At 43.8% G+C, this 22,269-nt stretch overlaps 6 non-coding genes and 1 pseudogene across 6 annotated transcripts; all 7 read left to right on the top strand.

The window, feature by feature from the left end:
• The first annotated feature begins 5,446 nt into the window (after positions 1-5,446).
• On the top strand, positions 5,447-5,635 carry LOC142188954 (U2 spliceosomal RNA). Its single transcript, XR_012713209.1, has one exon. It is a non-coding gene; the product is annotated as a U2 spliceosomal RNA (small nuclear RNA).
• Positions 5,636-6,244: 609 nt separating this feature from the next.
• On the top strand, positions 6,245-6,435 carry LOC142188960 (U2 spliceosomal RNA). The gene has a single exon (XR_012713212.1). It is a non-coding gene; the product is annotated as a U2 spliceosomal RNA (small nuclear RNA).
• Positions 6,436-7,044: 609 nt separating this feature from the next.
• On the top strand, positions 7,045-7,235 carry LOC142188955 (U2 spliceosomal RNA). The gene has a single exon (XR_012713210.1). It is a non-coding gene; the product is annotated as a U2 spliceosomal RNA (small nuclear RNA).
• A 5,980-nt stretch (positions 7,236-13,215) lies between these two features.
• LOC142188958 (U2 spliceosomal RNA) lies at positions 13,216-13,449 on the top strand (annotated as a pseudogene).
• Positions 13,450-14,058: 609 nt separating this feature from the next.
• On the top strand, positions 14,059-14,249 carry LOC142188944 (U2 spliceosomal RNA). The gene has a single exon (XR_012713200.1). It is a non-coding gene; the product is annotated as a U2 spliceosomal RNA (small nuclear RNA).
• A 5,991-nt stretch (positions 14,250-20,240) lies between these two features.
• On the top strand, positions 20,241-20,433 carry LOC142188957 (U2 spliceosomal RNA). Its single transcript, XR_012713211.1, has one exon. It is a non-coding gene; the product is annotated as a U2 spliceosomal RNA (small nuclear RNA).
• Positions 20,434-21,042: 609 nt separating this feature from the next.
• LOC142188932 (U2 spliceosomal RNA) lies at positions 21,043-21,233 on the top strand. Its single transcript, XR_012713189.1, has one exon. It is a non-coding gene; the product is annotated as a U2 spliceosomal RNA (small nuclear RNA).
• The last annotated feature ends 1,036 nt before the right edge of the window (positions 21,234-22,269 follow it).

Raw genomic sequence — 22,269 nt, 5'->3', positions numbered from 1 at the left:
AAGGGCGCCAGAACAGGTGCCGAGCGCTTGCCATCGCTTCTCGGCCTTCTGGCAAAGATCAAGTGATTTGTCTGCTCAGTGGCAAGTTATTTGGTCCAAACCAGTGCTACAGGTCCTCTTAGGTACCCTCCCCCTCGGCCTGGTGGGATCGTCCGGGTTCATTGCCCGGACTTCACCCACCTGCTGCTATAGGGGGGGAGGCTTAGTCCTGAGAGGAACGAGAATCGATCCCCCCAGCAGTTCTCTACTCGGCCCCTGGTCAGTAGAGGAACATTGCGAAAGACAAGCCTGCGATTTGCGGACAAGGTCTTTGTGAAACCGCCATACCAAGATGGCGGACTTAACCTACGTCCCAGAGTGGGCTAGGTTAAAGAACACGTTGAGAGTGTCCCTCAACTGTGGCGACAAGAGAAATAATGTAAAGTATGTGATCGAAGAGATTGTTGCGAAACGAATCGGAACCCAGAAGGGCTGCCTTCTTGCGGTGCAAGACTATCCCAGGCGAGGGGATTACGATGTCACTTTTGCGGATGATGTGATATACAAGGCAGCCCTCAATAGGGTTAAAAAAATACATAAAGAGTTGGCAAAGGAGAACATCATTATAAAGAAACATCTTGACGATAAAGAGTTACTAACAGTTAAAATTTATTCACCTTTTATTGCAGATCCTGAAGCTGATGCATTCGTCAAGTACTTTTTTAATGACGTAGAGCCCAGAGGGAGAATCGTCAATGAATGCGGTGTCTGGACTTGTAAGCGCAAATACATGGTGGGAATACGCAAAGACGACCACGACAGACCGGTCTTGCCCCCAGCACGCTTCAGACTCGGAACCGCGAATGGCGACCTCTTTTTTAATGGGATGCCGGACTTCTGCAGGAAGTGTGGCAAGTATGGGCACAAACCTGATAAATGCAACAGTAAGTGTAGGAACTGCGGCAGCCCCCACCACGATTTTAAAGGGTGCCCATTACCAAAAAAGTGCAATTTCTGTCAAAAGACTGACCATACCTACAGGGATTGTAAAATTCGTAGAGGCGCAGGTGATGAGGAGGAACAGTACGGAGGCTGTGAATTCGATGAGCGACCCTTCGAGGCCTCGGATCAGGAGGACAACGTATCCCTGGAGCCCACGTCAGGTGCTGAAGATCAAGATCCAGACGTAACACCGGATAAAGGTGACGAGACGGACATAGAGGCCGATGTGGGGATGGAGACTGGAGCGGACAAGGAGAGAGGGGCAGGGACGCTGGGAGAGGTCCCTGGAGGCTTTAAACCTGTGCTCTCTGCGGCAGAGAGGAGGCGACAAAAAAAGTCGCAAAAGGGTGCGGACAAGCTCGGTAGGACTGCGGGCAGGGCTGCGGGCAAGCATTCGAATGATGCGGATAAACGCCGCGACTGGGCGGACAAGCTTCTTTTGGTAGCGGAAAAGGAAAAATTAATAGGAGAGCGTCCAAAAAGGACCAAAAAGGGCGGGTCGAAAGACGAGTCGGGGGGGAAGGCTCCCGAGGAGGTGGTGGTGCCAGTGGTGGCATCCACTTCTGGAGGAGCTGGAACCCCTGATGTGTCGGAAGAGCTACCCTGCGGTCAGCCGCCTCCCGAGGAAGGCTCCCTGGTGAGCCTAGAGGAGGTGGTGGGCGTCCTGGACGTCCTCTCCGAGAATCTGGACCCTGGTGGGAGCGAGCCCGAGTTAAATGCCCAGTGGCAGTTGCCTCTTTCCCCTCTCTCCTTTAGCTCTCCCGGGAGCGAGCACTATTACCCCAACGTGATGGCCCGTGTGGGGGCCGTCTGCGGTCAGTTCTCCACGTCCCCGGACCCGAACCAGCTGTCATCGGCCCGCCCGGAGGAAGAATACGCCCCCGTCCCCGGGAGCGAAGAGCTGTGAGTACCCTGACGTGGGAAAAGATGTTAATATGAACTGTACGTTTGGATTTCTTCTTTGTCCCCTGAAATGGCCACTCGCATACAAGGGATCTCCCTGAACGTGCGTGGGATAAAGAGGAGAACCAGAAGAGTTGCTGTTTTTAATTATTTATCCTGCATCACCGCCTCAGTATACTTCCTGCAGGAGTGCGGCATCCCGCACCAGTCCAGCTACACACAATATCAGCTGGACTGGGTGCACGGACCATCAGTATGGTCCGGATCAAATGAAAACAGATCATCAGGGGTCGCCATTCTTTTAAAGGGAAATGTTTTAGTGGACTCTATTAACGAGATTTTACCAGGACGCATTTTATTAGTTAAGACTTTTATTGACGGAACCAGATGGCAGTTTTTAAACTTCTATGCTTCCCCAGACAAGAATGAACGGGCGAGGATGTTGGAGATTTTACAGCTGCATATATCTACATCGGATCCACTTATCCTCGCCGGGGATTTTAACTGTGTCCTCAGAGGTGAGCGCCGGCTGTCTGTAAGTACAAGTAGGAACTATGATAGAACTTCTGGTATTTTAAAAAACATGGTAACGGACATGAGATTGAAAGACGCTTACAAGCTATGTAATAGCAACATGCCAGAGACAGCCGGCGCCACATGGAGTAATGCCACCTGTAGCTCCCGCATTGATTTTATCTTTTGCTCTGAGGACACGCTGCCATCTAGGTGTGATGTTTTAACTAATGTTTTATCTGACCATAACGCGCTCCATTTTACTGTTGATTTTAATGTCAATAGGTTTTATGGTCATAAGTCCTGGCGTTTTAACATTTCCCTTTTAGAGGATCCACAGGTCTTGGAGGATTTTAAAAAGTTTTATGCCGCACGCAGACGGGTAAGGCACCCCAGGGCTCCCATCAGCAAATGGTGGGAGGGTTTTAAAAAACAGGTACGTGCTTTTTTTATTCGCCTGGGGAAGCGTAAAGCCGATGAGAAAAAGAAAATTTATAATGATCTGAATACCCGTCTGCAGACCCTGTACAGACTGAGAACACATGGGGTGGAGGTGGGAAATGAAATTTTAACTTTAAAAGAAGAAATACGTAAATACCTGGAGCAGAAAGGTAAGGACATAATTTATAAGGCTAAAGTAAAACACGCAGAACACAATGAAACCTGCTCCAGGTATTTTTTTAAAAAGGCGGCAAGTAAAAGAGTGATAATGGAATGTGTTAATGGGGAGACAGCTGTACAGGGTATTTTAAACCAAGTGCATGATTTTTATTCTTCCCTTTTTAGTGCCAGACCTGTGGATCGGTATTTTATGGAGGACTCACTGAAGGAGGTAACGGCTGTTTTAACCCCTGCCTCTCAGCAGTTTTTATCTCGTCCCATTACAGAGCAGGAGGTTTTAGAGACAATTAAAAGTTTTAAAGCAGGTAAAGTGCCTGGGCCGGACGGTATCCCCTGGGAGTTTTATATCCGATTTTACGATGTTTTAAAAGAGGATCTACTTCTTTTAATGTCGGATGTTTTTAATTCTAAGACGATGCCTCCGTCCTGGGGCAAGGGTGAAGTCTCCCTTATTTACAAGAAGGGAGACAGGGCAGATCTCAAAAATTGGCGGCCCATCACCCTTTTAAATACCGACTATAAAATTTTAGCTAAGTTATGCGCAAACCGTTTTAAAACTGTAATACACGAAGTTATACATCCGAACCAGGTCTGCGCGGTCCCGGGGCGGAGTGTGTGGGACACCCTGGTTTTAATCAGAGATATTATAGAACATACGAAAGAGCGGAAAAGCAAGCTGGCAATACTATCTCTTGACTTTGAAAAAGCTTTTGACAGGGTGTCCCACTTTTATTTGTTTAAAGTTTTAGAAAAGATGGGGATACCAGATGGCTTTTTATCGTCTCTTAAAATGTTTTATAAAGACTGCACCAGCCGTATTTTAGTAAATGGTTTTAAGACACGGGAAGTATTTTTAAATTCAGGGGTTAAACAGGGGTGTCCCTTGTCCCCACTGCTTTTCATATGCTCCCTCGAACCGTTTTTATGTTCCATACGCTACGATAAAGTCATCAGAGGTGTCCCCCTCCCCGGTGGAGGGGGGCTAGAAGCAAAAGCAGTGGGGTACATGGATGACGTGGCAATCTTCTGCAGGGACACCCCTTCCATACATCGTACCATTAAACAACTGGATTTTTATTGCTGTGCCTCCGGCTTCAAAGTTAATTTAAATAAAAGCAGTATTTTAAATGTCGGAGGCATGGATTTTATCGATGTTCCCGTGTCTACCTCTGACGCAGTTACCATTTTAGGTGTCTCCTTCAGTGAGTCCAATGACGGTCTTAACAGTTGGAATGCAGTGGCTGACAAGGTTAATAAAAAATTTTGTATGTGGAACCTGCGGAAGCTGACAATGGAGGGGAAGGTTTTAATTCTTAAAATGGTAATTTTACCTATTCTTTTATATTTAAGCATTGTCTTCCCTCCCCCTACAGAGCTTTTAAAGAAAATCAACAAGTCGTGTTTTACTTTCTTCTGGGGGTCTCGCGCTGAAAAGTTAAAGAGAGAGGTGGTGGTAAGGGGGAAAAAGAGGGGAGGGAAGGACTTCCCCGACATTCCCAGGTTCCTTTTTATCAAGCACTTTTGTTTTGGTTTTAACACACTTTTTAAAGACAATTTTTTATCGTATTTTACGCGCTATAACTTAGGTTTTTTTATGAAGCGTTTTAAATGGTTTGAAATAGTTTTAACCTCGCCGTACGCTTTTAAACTGCCTAGGTATTATTTAATATACGATAAAGTTATTAGTCTTTTTAACCTTCAAACGAAAAGTGTAAGTGAATTAAAAGATAGCAAAAAATTGATAAAAGCAATAAGGAAGAAGGAGATAACGTGCACAGTTAGCAATTTTAACGAACAAAAAAGTCTTACTGTGTGGCATTTTATTAACGGTCCTTTCCTTTTTAATTCTCAGAAAGACCTGGCCTGGAGCAGCGTCCATGGGTGCCTTCCATGCCGTGCTTTCCAATACCGGAGGGGCTACGCGAGGTCCGCCGCCTGTCCGAGGGGCTGCCGCGCCGACGAAAGCGTTCAACATCTGCTTTGGGATTGTTCCTTCGCTCAAGTTATCTGGAATAAAGTTGCACCATTGCTAAGGAAGGTGGCGGACCTCAGAGGACTTGACAAAGACGCTGTTCTATATGGACTTTACCGTAGCCCCTCCAGGGAGCAACACATCATGGCATGGAAGGCCATTAACTGTGTGAAGGACGCTCTCTGGAAGGCCAGGAACGTTTTAATATTTAAAAAGGACTTTTTATCTCCGGAGGACGTTTTAAGCATTGCTTTTAGCCAGCTATATTTGTATTATCTTTTAGACAAGAAAGCCAAATCACCGATTTTAAAACAATGGTTTCAGAGTGAATGGAATTCTTGTATTTAAGTCAGCCACTGCATTGCCATTTTATGGTTTTTAACTTGTTTTTAAACTCTATGTACCTGTTATATACTGTATTTTGAATCTATGTAATATGTAAAATGTTTAATAAAAATCCCCCATGTGTGGGGAAGTGATTCAAAAAAAAAATCTGTTCTTATCAGTTTAATATCTGATACGTCCCCTATCTGGGGACCATATATTAAATGGATTTTTAGAACAGGGAGCTGGAATCGGAGCTTGCTCTGTCCACTCCACGCATTGACCTGGTATTGCATTACTTCCAGGATCGGTGCACCCCTTTCCAATTCAGTTGAAAGAAAGAGACAGAGGACTGACCGACCAACAGAGAAGATTGCTGCACCTGGCAAGCTAGCAAAGAGAAAATTGACAGTTGGACGTGGCCTGATGCTGTGACTGACTCTACCTGAAAGGTACTTCATTAATTATTTTCTTTGATTGATTGATTGATTGATTGATTGCAAATGACATTACTGCTGCAAAGTGTCTGATTTGCTGCCATTTTATTCAATTTTAAATGCATTGAATTCTTTTAAAATTTTTGGGCATAAATTTATTTCTGAACTTGCACTTGACCGGACACTTGAATGGGTGTGGTCAAACGGTGGGAGTGGTTTATGCAGATTCGCAAAATTCGGCAAAATCCGCTGGCGTCACAAGATAACATTTGCACATGTCACTTTGCCTTGCACAAAAGTTTTTCTTTTCTTTTTTTTCACTTTTGGTGGCAGGTAGGGAAAACCTGCACAAGCTAATTGATTTCTACTTCATTAAGGGAAAGGAAAAAAAAACAAAAAAAAAACCAAAATAGGGCTGCAGCAGCATGGTGCACACCTTGAGCGGTGCACAGTGAACACGGAAGGGCGCCAGAACAGGTGCCGAGCGCTTGCCATCGCTTCTCGGCCTTATGGCTAAGATCAAGTGTAGTATCTGTTCTTATCAGTTTAATATCTGATACGTCCCCTATCTGGGGACCATATATTAAATGGATTTTTAGAACAGGGAGCTGGAATCGGAGCTTGCTCTGTCCACTCCACGCATTGACCTGGTATTGCATTACTTCCAGGATCGGTGCACCCCTTTCCAATTCAGTTGAAAGAAAGAGACAGAGGACTGACCGACCAACAGAGAAGATTGCTGCACCTGGCAAGCTAGCAAAGAGAAAATTGACAGTTGGACGTGGCCTGATGCTGTGACTGACTCTACCTGAAAGGTACTTCATTAATTATTTTCTTTGATTGATTGATTGATTGATTGATTGCAAATGACATTACTGCTGCAAAGTGTCTGATTTGCTGCCATTTTATTCAATTTTAAATGCATTGAATTCTTTTAAAATTTTTGGGCATAAATTTATTTCTGAACTTGCACTTGACCGGACACTTGAATGGGTGTGGTCAAACGGTGGGAGTGGTTTATGCAGATTCGCAAAATTCGGCAAAATCCGCTGGCGTCACAAGATAACATTTGCACATGTCACTTTGCCTTGCACAAAAGTTTTTCTTTTCTTTTTTTTCACTTTTGGTGGCAGGTAGGGAAAACCTGCACAAGCTAATTGATTTCTACTTCATTAAGGGAAAGGAAAAAAAAACAAAAAAAAAACCAAAATAGGGCTGCAGCAGCATGGTGCACACCTTGAGCGGTGCACAGTGAACACGGAAGGGCGCCAGAACAGGTGCCGAGCGCTTGCCATCGCTTCTCGGCCTTATGGCTAAGATCAAGTGTAGTATCTGTTCTTATCAGTTTAATATCTGATACGTCCCCTATCTGGGGACCATATATTAAATGGATTTTTAGAACAGGGAGCTGGAATCGGAGCTTGCTCTGTCCACTCCACGCATTGACCTGGTATTGCATTACTTCCAGGATCGGTGCACCCCTTTCCAATTCAGTTGAAAGAAAGAGACAGAGGACTGACCGACCAACAGAGAAGATTGCTGCACCTGGCAAGCTAGCAAAGAGAAAATTGACAGTTGGACGTGGCCTGATGCTGTGACTGACTCTACCTGAAAGGTACTTCATTAATTATTTTCTTTGATTGATTGATTGATTGATTGATTGCAAATGACATTACTGCTGCAAAGTGTCTGATTTGCTGCCATTTTATTCAATTTTAAATGCATTGAATTCTTTTAAAATTTTTGGGCATAAATTTATTTCTGAACTTGCACTTGACCGGACACTTGAATGGGTGTGGTCAAACGGTGGGAGTGGTTTATGCAGATTCGCAAAATTCGGCAAAATCCGCTGGCGTCACAAGATAACATTTGCACATGTCACTTTGCCTTGCACAAAAGTTTTTCTTTTCTTTTTTTTCACTTTTGGTGGCAGGTAGGGAAAACCTGCACAAGCTAATTGATTTCTACTTCATTAAGGGAAAGGAAAAAAAAACAAAAAAAAAACCAAAATAGGGCTGCAGCAGCATGGTGCACACCTTGAGCGGTGCACAGTGAACACGGAAGGGCGCCAGAACAGGTGCCGAGCGCTTGCCATCGCTTCTCGGCCTTCTGGCAAAGATCAAGTGATTTGTCTGCTCAGTGGCAAGTTATTTGGTCCAAACCAGTGCTACAGGTCCTCTTAGGTACCCTCCCCCTCGGCCTGGTGGGATCGTCCGGGTTCATTGCCCGGACTTCACCCACCTGCTGCTATAGGGGGGGAGGCTTAGTCCTGAGAGGAACGAGAATCGATCCCCCCAGCAGTTCTCTACTCGGCCCCTGGTCAGTAGAGGAACATTGCGAAAGACAAGCCTGCGATTTGCGGACAAGGTCTTTGTGAAACCGTCATACCAAGATGGCGGACTTAACCTACGTCCCAGAGTGGGCTAGGTTAAAGAACACGTTGAGAGTGTCCCTCAACTGTGGCGACAAGCGGAATAATGTAAAGTATGTGATCGAAGAGATTGTTGCGAAGCGAATCGGAACCCAGAAGGGCTGCCTTCTTGCGGTGCAAGACTATCCCAGGCGAGGGGATTACGATGTCACTTTTGCGGATAATGTGATATACAAGGCAGCCCTCAATAGGGTCAAAAAAATACATAAAGAGTTGGCAAAGGAGAACATTATTATAAAGAAACATCTTGACGATAAAGAGTTACTAACAGTTAAAATTTATTCGCCTTTTATTGCAGATCCTGAAGCTGATGCGTTCGTCAAGTATTTTTTTAATGACGTAGAGCCCAGAGGGAGAATCGTCAATGAATGCGGTGTCTGGACTTGTAAGCGCAAATACATGGTGGGAATACGCAAAGACGACTACGACAGACCGGTCTTGCCCCCAGCACGCTTCAGGCTCGGAACCGCGAATGGTGACCTCTTTTTTAATGGGATGCCGGACTTCTGCAGGAAGTGTGGCAAGTATGGGCACAAACCTGATAAATGCAACAGTAAGTGTAGGAACTGCGGCAGCCCCCACCACGATTTTAAAGGGTGCCCATTACCAAAAAAGTGCAATTTCTGTCAAAAGACTGACCATACCTACAGGGATTGTAAAATTCGTAGAGGCGCAGGTGATGAGGAGGAGCAGTTTGGAGGCTGTGAATTCGATGAGCGACCCTTCGAGGCCTCGGATCAGGAGGACAACGTATCCCTGGAGCCCACGTCAGGTGCTGAAGATCAAGATCCAGACGTAACACCGGATAAAGGTGACGAGACGGACATAGAGGCCGATGCGGGGATGGAGACTGGAGCGGACAAGGAGAGAGGGGCAGGGACGCTGGGAGAGGTCCCTGGAGGCTTTAAACCTGTGCTCTCTGCGGCAGAGAGGAGGCGACAAAAAAAGTCGCAAAAGGGTGCGGACAAGCTCGGTAGGACTGCGGGCAGGGCTGCGGGCAAGCACTCGAATGATGCGGATAAACGCCGCGACTGGGCGGACAAGCTTCTTTTGGTAGCGGAAAAGGAAAAACTAATAGGAGAGCGTCCAAAAAGGACCAAAAAGGGCGGGTCGAAAGACGAATCGGGGGGGAAGGCTCCCGAGGAGGTGGTGGTGCCAGCGGTGGCATCCACTTCTGGAGGAGCTGGAACCCCTGATGTGTCGGAAGAGCTGCCCTGCGGTCAGCCGCCTCCCGAGGAAGGCTCCCTGGTGAGCCTAGAGGAGGTGGTGGGCGTCCTGGACGTCCTCTCCGAAAATCTAGACCCTGGTGGGAGCGAGCCCGAGTTGAATGCCCAGTGGCAGTTGCCTCTTTCCCCTCTCTCCTTTAGCTCTCCTGGGAGCGAGCACTATTACCCCAACGTGATGGCCCGTGTGGGGGCCGTCTGCGGTCAGTTCTCCACGTCCCCGGACCCGAACCAGCTGTCATCGGCCCGCCCGGAGGAAGAATACGCCCCCGCCCCCGGGAGCGAAGAGTTGTGAGTACCCTGACGTGGGAAAAGATGCTAATATGAACTGTACGTTTGGATTTCTTCTTTGTCCCCTGAAATGGCCACTCGCATACAAGGGATCTCCCTGAACGTGCGTGGGATAAAGAGGAGAACCAGAAGAGTTGCTGTTTTTAATTATTTATCCTGCATCACCGCCTCAGTATACTTCCTGCAGGAGTGCGGCATCCCGCACCAGTCCAGCTACACACAATATCAGCTGGACTGGGTGCACGGACCATCAGTATGGTCCGGATCAAATGAAAACAGATCATCAGGGGTCGCCATTCTTTTAAAGGGAAATGTTTTAGTGGACTCTATTAGCGAGATTTTACCAGGACGCATTTTATTAGTTAAGACTTTTATTGACGGAACCAGATGGCAGTTTTTAAACTTCTATGCTTCCCCAGACAAGAATGAACGGGCGAGGATGTTGGAGATTTTACAGCTGCATATATCTACATCGGATCCACTTATCCTCGCCGGGGATTTTAACTGTGTCCTCAGAGGTGAGCGCCGGCTGTCTGTAAGTACAAGTAGGAACTATGATAGAACTTCTGGTATTTTAAAAAACATGGTAACGGACATGAGATTGAAAGACGCTTACAAGCTATGTAATAGCAACATGCCAGAGACAGCCGGCGCCACATGGAGTAATGCCACCTGTAGCTCCCGCATTGATTTTATCTTTTGCTCTGAGGACACGCTGCCATCTAGGTGTGATGTTTTAACTAATGTTTTATCTGACCATAACGCGCTCCATTTTACTGTTGATTTTAATGTCAATAGGTTTTATGGTCATAAGTCCTGGCGTTTTAACATTTCCCTTTTAGAGGATCCACAGGTCTTGGAGGATTTTAAAAAGTTTTATGCCGCACGCAGACGGGTAAGGCACCCCAGGGCTCCCATCAGCAAATGGTGGGAGGGTTTTAAAAAACAGGTACGTGCTTTTTTTATTCGCCTGGGGAAGCGTAAAGCCGATGAGAAAAAGAAAATTTACAATGATCTGAATACCCGTCTGCAGACCTTGTACAGACTGAGAACACATGGGGTGGAGGTGGGAAATGAAATTTTAACCTTAAAAGAAGAAATACGTAAATACCTGGAGCAGAAAGGTAAGGACATAATTTATAAGGCTAAAGTAAAACACGCAGAACACAATGAAACCTGCTCCAGGTATTTTTTTAAAAAGGCGGCAAGTAAAAGAGTGATAATGGAATGTGTTAATGGGGAGACAGCTGTACAGGGTATTTTAAACCAAGTACATGATTTTTATTCTTCCCTTTTTAGTGCCAGACCTGTGGATCGGTATTTTATGGAGGACTCACTGAAGGAGGTAACGGCTGTTTTAACCCCTGCCTCCCAGCAGTTTTTATCCCGTCCCATTACAGAGCAGGAGGTTTTAGAGACAATTAAAAGTTTTAAAGCAGGTAAAGTGCCTGGGCCGGACGGTATCCCCTGGGAGTTTTATATCCGATTTTACGATGTTTTAAAAGAGGATCTACTTCTTTTAATGTCGGATGTTTTTAATTCTAAGACGATGCCTCCGTCCTGGGGCAAGGGTGAAGTCTCCCTTATTTACAAGAAGGGAGACAGGGCAGATCTCAAAAACTGGCGGCCCATCACCCTTTTAAATACCGACTATAAAATTTTAGCTAAGTTATGCGCAAACCGTTTTAAAACTGTAATACACGAAGTTATACATCCGAACCAGGTCTGCGCGGTCCCGGGGCGGAGTGTGTGGGACACCCTGGTTTTAATCAGAGATATTATAGAACATACGAAAGAGCGGAAAAGCAAGTTGGCAATACTATCTCTTGACTTTGAAAAAGCTTTTGACAGGGTGTCCCACTTTTATTTGTTTAAAGTTTTAGAAAAGATGGGGATACCAGATGGCTTTTTATCGTCTCTTAAAATGTTTTATAAAGACTGCACCAGCCGTATTTTAGTAAATGGTTTTAAGACACGGGAAGTATTTTTAAATTCAGGGGTTAAACAGGGGTGTCCCTTGTCCCCACTGCTTTTCATATGTTCCCTCGAACCGTTTTTATGCTCCATACGCTACGATAAAGTCATCAGAGGTGTCCCCCTCCCCGGTGGAGGGGGGCTAGAGGCAAAAGCAGTGGGGTACATGGATGACGTGGCAATCTTCTGCAGGGACACCCCTTCCATACATCGTACCATTAAACAACTGGATTTTTATTGCTGTGCCTCCGGCTTCAAAGTTAATTTAAATAAAAGCAGTATTTTAAATGTCGGAGGCATGGATTTTATCGATGTTCCCGTGTCTACCTCTGATGCAGTTACCATTTTAGGTGTCTCCTTCAGTGAGTCCAATGACGGTCTTAACAGTTGGAATGCAGTGGCTGATAAGGTTAATAAAAAATTTTGTATGTGGAACCTGCGGAAGCTGACAATGGAGGGGAAGGTTTTAATTCTTAAAATGGTAATTTTACCTATTCTTTTATATTTAAGCATTGTCTTCCCTCCCCCTACAGAGCTTTTAAAGAAAATCAACAAGTCGTGTTTTACTTTCTTCTGGGGGTCTCGCGCTGAAAAGTTAAAGAGAGAGGTGGTGGTAAGGGGGAAAAAGAGGGGAGGGAAGGACTTCCCCGACATTCCCAGGTTCCTTTTTATCAAGCACTTTTGTTTTGGTTTTAACACACTTTTTAAAGACAATTTTTTATCGTATTTTATGCGCTATAACTTAGGTTTTTTTATGAAGCGTTTTAAATGGTTCGAAATAGTCTTAACCTCGCCGTACGCTTTTAAACTGCCTAGGTATTATTTAATATACGATAAAGTTATTAGTCTTTTTAACCTTCAAACGAAAAGTGTAAGTGAATTAAAAGATAGCAAAAAATTGATAAAAGCAATAAGGGAGAAGGAGATAACGTGCACAGTTAGCAATTTTAACGAGCAAAAAAGTCTTACTGTGTGGCATTTTATTAACGGTCCTTTCCTTTTTAATTCTCAGAAAGACCTGGCCTGGAGCAGCGTCCATGGGTGCCTTCCATGCCGTGCTTTCCAATACCGGAGGGGCTACGCGAGGTCCGCCGCCTGTCCGAGGGGCTGCCGCGCCGACGAAAGCGTTCAACATCTGCTTTGGGACTGTTCCTTCGCTCAAGTTATCTGGAATAAAGTTGCACCATTGCTAAGGAAGGTGGCGGACCTCAGAGGACTTGACAAAGACGCTATTCTATATGGACTTTACCGTAGCCCCTCCAGGGAGCAACACATCATGGCATGGAAGGCCATTAACTGTGTGAAGGACGCTCTCTGGAAGGCCAGGAACGTTTTAATATTTAAAAAGGACCTTTTATCTCCGGAGGACGTTTTAAGCATTGCTTTTAGCCAGCTATATTTGTATTATCTTTTAGACAAGAAAGCCAAATCACCGATTTTAAAACAATGGTTTCAGAGTGAATGGAATTCTTGTATTTAAATCAGCCACTGCATTGCCATTTTATGGTTTTTAACTTGTTTTTAAACTCTATGTACCTGTTATATATTGTCTTTTGAATCTATGTAATATGTAAAATGTTTAATAAAAATCCCCCATGTGTGGGGAAGTGATTCAAAAAAAAAAAATCTGTTCTTATCAGTTTAATATCTGATACGTCCCCTATCTGGGGACCATATATTAAATGGATTTTTAGAACAGGGAGCTGGAATCGGAGCTTGCTCTGTCCACTCCACGCATTGACCTGGTATTGCATTACTTCCAGGATCGGTGCACCCCTTTCCAATTCAGTTGAAAGAAAGAGACAGAGGACTGACCGACCAACAGAGAAGATTGCTGCACCTGGCAAGCTAGCAAAGAGAAAATTGACAGTTGGACGTGGCCTGATGCTGTGACTGACTCTACCTGAAAGGTACTTCATTAATTATTTTCTTTGATTGATTGATTGATTGATTGATTGCAAATGACATTACTGCTGCAAAGTGTCTGATTTGCTGCCATTTTATTCAATTTTAAATGCATTGAATTCTTTTAAAATTTTTGGGCATAAATTTATTTCTGAACTTGCACTTGACCGGACACTTGAATGGGTGTGGTCAAACGGTGGGAGTGGTTTATGCAGATTCGCAAAATTCGGCAAAATCCGCTGGCGTCACAAGATAACATTTGCACATGTCACTTTGCCTTGCACAAAAGTTTTTCTTTTCTTTTTTTTCACTTTTGGTGGCAGGTAGGGAAAACCTGCACAAGCTAATTGATTTCTACTTCATTAAGGGAAAGGAAAAAAAAACAAAAAAAAAACCAAAATAGGGCTGCAGCAGCATGGTGCACACCTTGAGCGGTGCACAGTGAACACGGAAGGGCGCCAGAACAGGTGCCGAGCGCTTGCCATCGCTTCTCGGCCTTATGGCTAAGATCAAGTGTAGTATCTGTTCTTATCAGTTTAATATCTGATACGTCCCCTATCTGGGGACCATATATTAAATGGATTTTTAGAACAGGGAGCTGGAATCGGAGCTTGCTCTGTCCACTCCACGCATTGACCTGGTATTGCATTACTTCCAGGATCGGTGCACCCCTTTCCAATTCAGTTGAAAGAAAGAGACAGAGGACTGACCGACCAACAGAGAAGATTGCTGCACCTGGCAAGCTAGCAAAGAGAAAATTGACAGTTGGACGTGGCCTGATGCTGTGACTGACTCTACCTGAAAGGTACTTCATTAATTATTTTCTTTGATTGATTGATTGATTGATTGATTGCAAATGACATTACTGCTGCAAAGTGTCTGATTTGCTGCCATTTTATTCAATTTTAAATGCATTGAATTCTTTTAAAATTTTTGGGCATAAATTTATTTCTGAACTTGCACTTGACCGGACACTTGAATGGGTGTGGTCAAACGGTGGGAGTGGTTTATGCAGATTCGCAAAATTCGGCAAAATCCGCTGGCGTCACAAGATAACATTTGCACATGTCACTTTGCCTTGCACAAAAGTTTTTCTTTTCTTTTTTTTCACTTTTGGTGGCAGGTAGGGAAAACCTGCACAAGCTAATTGATTTCTACTTCATTAAGGGAAAGGAAAAAAAAACAAAAAAAAAACCAAAATAGGGCTGCAGCAGCATGGTGCACACCTTGAGCGGTGCACAGTGAACACGGAAGGGCGCCAGAACAGGTGCCGAGCGCTTGCCATCGCTTCTCGGCCTTATGGCTACGACCAAGTGCAGGTCTAACTTGTCTAGTCGTACCAAGTGAGGTATTGGGGTACCCCCCCTTCGGCCTTGCAGGTGTCCCACAGGTTCTAATTTCTTGTGAATCTTGTGGGCCCTGCTTGCTGCTATTGGAGGGGGGCTTAGCCCCCAATAACGAGTCGCGATCGACTCCTGGAGGGCGGCAGCCTGACAGGAGGAAGCGTGATCGATTTGTGTCCCTAGATACAGATCGCTACTGCCAATACGATGGATCAGGAACTGGGTCCGGATAAGATCCCGGCTTTTGCCCGGGTGGCGAATACAGTACGATTCTGCGTGGCGGAAGTGCGGAGACCCTCCTTCACCATGAAGATCTTGGTGCAGACGATCCTAAAAGACGTGTTCAACGTGATGAAGCATGAAATTTTGGCGATTCAAGATTATCCGAAATCTGGCATCTACGATGTAACCTTTACAGGAGAAGGTATTCATAGATCTGTCCTCTCTAAGCTGCTTGTTGTTGCAGATGATGATCCAAGACTGGCACATATGGTTATTTTTGGACATGAGCTAGAATTGGTCAAAAACATTGTTGTAAAGATGTACTGTCCTTTAGCCAGACAACTGGAAATTACAACTTATTTAGAAAAATTTTTCCCCAAAGTGAAGTTTTTAAACCGGATCTTGAATGACGAGGGTGTCTGGACCTCTAAATGGAGGTTCCAAGTAGCCTGCAGGAGAAATATACTACACCCAGCTGGTTTTGAAATCCCCCCAGCCAGATTCAAGTTTGGGGACTTTGTGGGGGACTTTTTCTACACAGGCATGCCTCCCTATTGCCGCATTTGTAGGCACTATGGACATTACAAAGAATTTTGCCACAGTAAGTGCAGAAAATGCGGAAGTCAGGATCATGAGCAAGATGAGTGCACTATGGGCAAAAGATGTAGTTATTGCTTTTTAACCACTCATTTATATCGTGACTGTCCTGTAAGGGAAGCCGGAAAGGTGGCGGAGAACGAGGAGATCTGCAGAGGTCTTCTGAGTGACATCCCGGAACCTGGAGATCGTCCGGAGGATCAAGTGCCTGAGATTGAAGGTCCGGGTGAAGTGCGGCGTGAGGAGGTAAGGCCCTCAGGGCTCCCAGGTCATAGTGCTGCGCAGGTGACCAGATCCCAGACTGTAAGGGAGGAGATGGGTGGAGAGCAGGGCTCCAGCCGTGAATCAGACGGTATGGACACCAGCGGACCCCGAGAGCGGAAAAAAAAGAAAAAGAGGCAAAGGAGGAGAAGTGGTGAGCAGCAGGAGGGGGAAGCTTCTGAGGAGGAGACTCCGGATGAGGCTGACCCCCCTGCAAGAAAGGTTTCTGCCAAAGTGGTAGGTTCTCAGAGCGGGGACCCAGGTGGCTCCGTAAGGAAAAAAGTGGGCGTTTCATATGCAGGTGCAGTAGTTGGGGAACAGCCGGGTGTCTCCTCTGCATATGTGGAGCGAGTCCCAGCGCAACCCCCTGATGCGGTCCAAATCGTTGGTAGGGAAGCCCTCCATCCCCCTCCAGTCCTGGAGCCGGGGGGAGACGCTCCCGACGACGAACTACTCACTGTTCCGGAAACCGACCCAGCTTTACTCCCGGAAGGGAACCTTATTAACGTTGATAGCTCTAATATTTATCTTGAACCATACAGTGCCTCTGGTTTGGTGGGGGGTCTGCTGGAGAGGGGGGCGAATGTCGCCTCGCCAGGGTCCCCCGTCTCCTCTCTGAGCACGCTTGAGACAGTCCGCTCCGAGTGGAGCGAAGTGGAAATTGAGGGGGGCTCTGGGGGTGAAGAATCCCTTTGAAGCACCCTGAGGATGATACTCTACTTTGAAAAAATTCTTCTTTTATAAAAAATAATGGCTGAATTACAAGGCGCCTCTTTTAACGTGAGGAGCATCCACTCAAAGAGGCGAAGAGTGACGGTTTTAGATTTTTTATCTACTTTGTTGGCCACAGTCTTCTTTTTACAGGAGTGCTGTATACCGCACCAAGCGAACTACGAAAAATACAAGAAGGATTGGACGTATGGACCTTCTGTGTGGTCAGGTTCCAATGAACCAAGTTCAGGTGGAGTGGCGATTCTTTTTAAGGGGGATGTTTTAATTGATGATATTAATGAAATTTTACCTGGCAGAATTTTATTGGTGAAAGTACGTATTAATGGGCAAAAATGGCAGTTTTTAAATTTTTATGGTTCTACGGATAGGAAAAAGAGGATAGAAATGTTAGAAATTTTACCGTTATTTATTGATAATTCGGCTCCTTTAGTTATAGCAGGTGATTTTAATTGCATTTTAAAAGGTGAACGTAGACTCTCTAGGGCATCCTCAGTGAATTATGATAAAAGCTCGGGGCTTTTAAAAAATGTTCTTATTGATTTTAATTTACAGGATGTCTATAAAAAATGCAATCCCAACGAACCTGAGGAAGCCGGTATGACATGGGGTAATTCTAACTGCAAATCGCGCATTGATTTTATATTCTGTTCTTATTCTCTAGAGCCATTTTATTGCCAGCCTTTTAATAACGTTTTATCGGATCATAAGGTTTTATGTTTTAAAATTAAAGCTGAAGGTCCTATGAATACTGTTAAAGGTACATGGAAGTTAAACATCTCCCTTTTATCAGATCCACAGGTTTTATCTGATTTTATTGTCTTTTATAAGAGGTGCAGACGGGGAAGACCCGTGACAGGCTCCATAATCCAATGGTGGGAATCAATGAAAGTGCGGATAAAAAATTTTTTCGTACAGGTGGGGAAAAGGAAGGCAAAAGAAAAACGTGAGTTTTATAAAATTTTAAATACCCGTTTGCAGACTCTTATTAAATTCAAAAACCATGGAATCCGTGTAGATAAAGAAATATATGAGGTGAAAGCAGAAATTGCAAAGTGCCTAGAAAAAAAGGGTAAGGAAATTATTTTTAGATCCAAGGTACAGCACTTGGATGAAAACGAAACCTGTTCTAGATATTTTTTTAAAAAAATCAATAATAAACGTTCACAGATGGAGGAGTTGGAGGGCGAAACAGGGATCCAGGGTATGTTACAAAAGACATACGATTTTTATGTGGATCTTTTTAATGAAAAGCAGGTGGATTTTAATTTTTTAGAAGATACTTTAAAAGAAATTGATTTATTTTTAGACCCTATCTCCAAAACTTTTTTAAAACAGGATATTGTGGAAAGTGAGATTTTAGATACTATCCGAAGTTTTAAAAAAGGGAAAGTACCGGGCTCAGACGGCATGCCCATAGAATTTTACGTTACTTTTTATGGAATTTTAAAGGATGACCTGTTTAAATTATTCTCTGAAGTTTTTACGCAGAAAATCCTCCCGGGGTCCTGGAGGAAAGGGATAGTGTCGCTACTCTTCAAAAAAGGAAACAAGAACGAAATCAAAAATTGGCGTCCTATAACGCTCCTGAACTGTGATTATAAAATTCTTGCAAAGCTCTGTGCGAATAGGCTGAAAACGGTAATTGGAAAAGTCATACATAGTAATCAGGTATGTGGGGTCCCCGGGAGGAGTTCGTGGGATTCTTTAAATTTATTAAAAGACGTGATATGTTACACAAAAGACAGAAAAAATACACTAGCAGTTTTATCTCTCGATTTTGAAAAGGCTTATGATAGAATATCTCACTTTTACCTTTTTAAAGTTTTAGAGAGAATGGGCATGCCGAGGTTTTTTATTAATTCAATGAGAGCATTTTACCATGACTGTACAAGTAAAATTTTAGTCAATGGTTTTAAGACTCAGGGCGTGCTTTTAAAATCCGGTGTGAAACAGGGGTGTCCCTTATCCCCGTTATTATTTATTTGTGCGATCGAGCCACTTTTAAACATGTTGCGAAAAGACAAAATGGTGCGCGGAGTCCCCCTGCCAGGTGGGGGGGGTTTGGAAGCCAAAGTCCTAGGCTATATGGACGATGTGGCAATTTTATGTAGGGACACCCCTTCGCTGCAAAGGTCTTTAAGACAGACGGAATACTTCTGCCAGGCGTCAGGTTTTAAAGTCAATTTTAATAAATGCAGCGTTTTAAATATCGGAAATATGGTTTCAAATGAAGTACCTGTCCCTGAGTCGAGCCCGGTACGAATTTTAGGGGTCTACTTTGATGAAATTAATAACGGTTTTTATAGTTGGGATCTGGTGGCGCAAAAAATAAATCAAAAGATTTGTATGTGGAATTTGAGAAACTTATCATTGGAAGGAAAGGTTTTAATTATTAAGATGGTGCTTTTACCTATTTTATTGTATCTTAGTTTGGTGTTTCCTCCCCCGGAAAAGAAACTACAAAAAATTATACGTGCGGTTTTTATTTTCTTCTGGGGATCGAGAATGGAGAGACTAAGCCGTGAGGTGGTGACAAAACCCAAACTAAAGGGTGGTAAAGGAGTGCCAGATTTTAAAACTTTTCTGTATATAAAATATTTCTGCTATGTTTTTAATTCTTCCTTTAAAGATCATTATCATGCATACTTTTTACGTTATTTTACGGGGTTTTTTATGAGGAGGCACGGGTGGCGTCAGCTGGTTTTAAGTGCACCGTATGCTTTTAATCAGCCTGAACAGTACAAAATTTTAGATAAAATAGTGTCCTCTTATAATCTAGTAAGTTTTAGCGTAAATGATCTTAGGAATAGCAGGAAAGTTTTACAGGTTTTACAGTCTCGAATTTTATGTGCCCCAGTTAAAAATTTTAGAGAGGAAAAATGTTTAAAAATATGGAAAATGACAAGCGCTAATTTTATTTCTAATCGACAGAAAGACATCGCATGGAGCGCCGCCCACGGATGTCTTCCGGGCCGGGCATTCCAGCACCGTAGAGGACTTACAACATCTCCAGAATGTCCCAGGGCAGGATGCGGAGGGCAAGAGGACTCAGAACATATTTTATGGACCTGCTGCTTTGCTACAATGTTATGGACTCGCATTCTGCCCCTTTTAACCAAAATTACCTCCATTACTGGACTTTCAAAGGACATGGTTATCTACGGATGTCTGGAGTGCCCAAACAGGACAAATCGCATGATGGCCTGGAAGATTTTTAACTCAGTGAAATTTGCTTTGTGGGCGGCGCGGAACATTTTAGTGTACAAACAAGAACTTTTAACTATTGAGGATGTTCTTAGACTGTCTTTTAGCGAGATGTATAATTATTATCTTTTAGATCAAAAATATCGGCCTCTCTTATTGCGCAAATGGTTTTTAAGGGAATGGGGTGCTATCATATGATTTTATCGCCATCAGATCCTTTCTTTTAATATAACTATGTTTATTCTGTGTAAAGTTGGTGTTTATTTATTGAAAGATGTTGTAATGGAATTTTTAAATATTCAATAAAAAGATTCCCCCTCTGGGGGAAACCAACTTAAAAAAAAAATCTGTTCTTATCAGTTTAATATCTGATACGTCCCCTATCTGGGGACCATATATTAAATGGATTTTTAGAACAGGGAGCTGGAATCGGAGCTTGCTCTGTCCACTCCACGCATTGACCTGGTATTGCATTACTTCCAGGATCGGTGCACCCCTTTCCAATTCAGTTGAAAGAAAGAGACAGAGGACTGACCGACCAACAGAGAAGATTGCTGCACCTGGCAAGCTAGCAAAGAGAAAATTGACAGTTGGACGTGGCCTGATGCTGTGACTGACTCTACCTGAAAGGTACTTCATTAATTATTTTCTTTGATTGATTGATTGATTGATTGATTGCAAATGACATTACTGCTGCAAAGTGTCTGATTTGCTGCCATTTTATTCAATTTTAAATGCATTGAATTCTTTTAAAATTTTTGGGCATAAATTTATTTCTGAACTTGCACTTGACCGGACACTTGAATGGGTGTGGTCAAACGGTGGGAGTGGTTTATGCAGATTCGCAAAATTCGGCAAAATCCGCTGGCGTCACAAGATAACATTTGCACATGTCACTTTGCCTTGCACAAAAGTTTTTCTTTTCTTTTTTTTCACTTTTGGTGGCAGGTAGGGAAAACCTGCACAAGCTAATTGATTTCTACTTCATTAAGGGAAAGGAAAAAAAAACAAAAAAAAAACCAAAATAGGGCTGCAGCAGCATGGTGCACACCTTGAGCGGTGCACAGTGAACACGGAAGGGCGCCAGAACAGGTGCCGAGCGCTTGCCATCGCTTCTCGGCCTTATGGCTAAGATCAAGTGTAGTATCTGTTCTTATCAGTTTAATATCTGATACGTCCCCTATCTGGGGACCATATATTAAATGGATTTTTAGAACAGGGAGCTGGAATCGGAGCTTGCTCTGTCCACTCCACGCATTGACCTGGTATTGCATTACTTCCAGGATCGGTGCACCCCTTTCCAATTCAGTTGAAAGAAAGAGACAGAGGACTGACCGACCAACAGAGAAGATTGCTGCACCTGGCAAGCTAGCAAAGAGAAAATTGACAGTTGGACGTGGCCTGATGCTGTGACTGACTCTACCTGAAAGGTACTTCATTAATTATTTTCTTTGATTGATTGATTGATTGATTGATTGCAAATGACATTACTGCTGCAAAGTGTCTGATTTGCTGCCATTTTATTCAATTTTAAATGCATTGAATTCTTTTAAAATTTTTGGGCATAAATTTATTTCTGAACTTGCACTTGACCGGACACTTGAATGGGTGTGGTCAAACGGTGGGAGTGGTTTATGCAGATTCGCAAAATTCGGCAAAATCCGCTGGCGTCACAAGATAACATTTGCACATGTCACTTTGCCTTGCACAAAAGTTTTTCTTTTCTTTTTTTTCACTTTTGGTGGCAGGTAGGGAAAACCTGCACAAGCTAATTGATTTCTACTTCATTAAGGGAAAGGAAAAAAAAACAAAAAAAAAACCAAAATAGGGCTGCAGCAGCATGGTGCACACCTTGAGCGGTGCACAGTGAACACGGAAGGGCGCCAGAACAGGTGCCGAGCGCTTGCCATCGCTTCTCGGCCTTATGGCAAGATCCTTACAGATCTTGAGAAGGCGATCCCCATACGTGCGGACAAGCAACAATGGATTTTGTTAATCAGATTCTGAATTCTTGCTCTAATGCTGAATATTATACTCCCTCCACAGGCGAATTTAGAATAAAGACCTCCTTTCGGATTCGTGTTGAAGAGAATGCAAAACAGGTGTATACCCTCCGGTACTTCGTGCAGGACATCCTGGTAAACTTCCTCCATGTGAACAAGGTACAAATACTAGCATTACAAAGCTATGATGGTGTCTATGTATTAACCTTCCGGAAGCAGGAAGACTGTAATGAATTTGCTAGACTAGTCAAAGCTAACTTAAAGGACAGAAGATTGAGAGGACTTACCTTTACGCAGCTCTATGACGATGATGTCGTAATAACAGTTAAAAT

This window comes from Leptodactylus fuscus, unplaced genomic scaffold (genome assembly GCF_031893055.1).
Source record: "Leptodactylus fuscus isolate aLepFus1 unplaced genomic scaffold, aLepFus1.hap2 HAP2_SCAFFOLD_875, whole genome shotgun sequence".
NCBI classification, from domain to species: domain Eukaryota; kingdom Metazoa; phylum Chordata; class Amphibia; order Anura; family Leptodactylidae; genus Leptodactylus; species Leptodactylus fuscus.
Note: the sequence above shows the minus strand (reverse complement) of the source record. Positions and strands in the feature narration are given on the sequence as shown.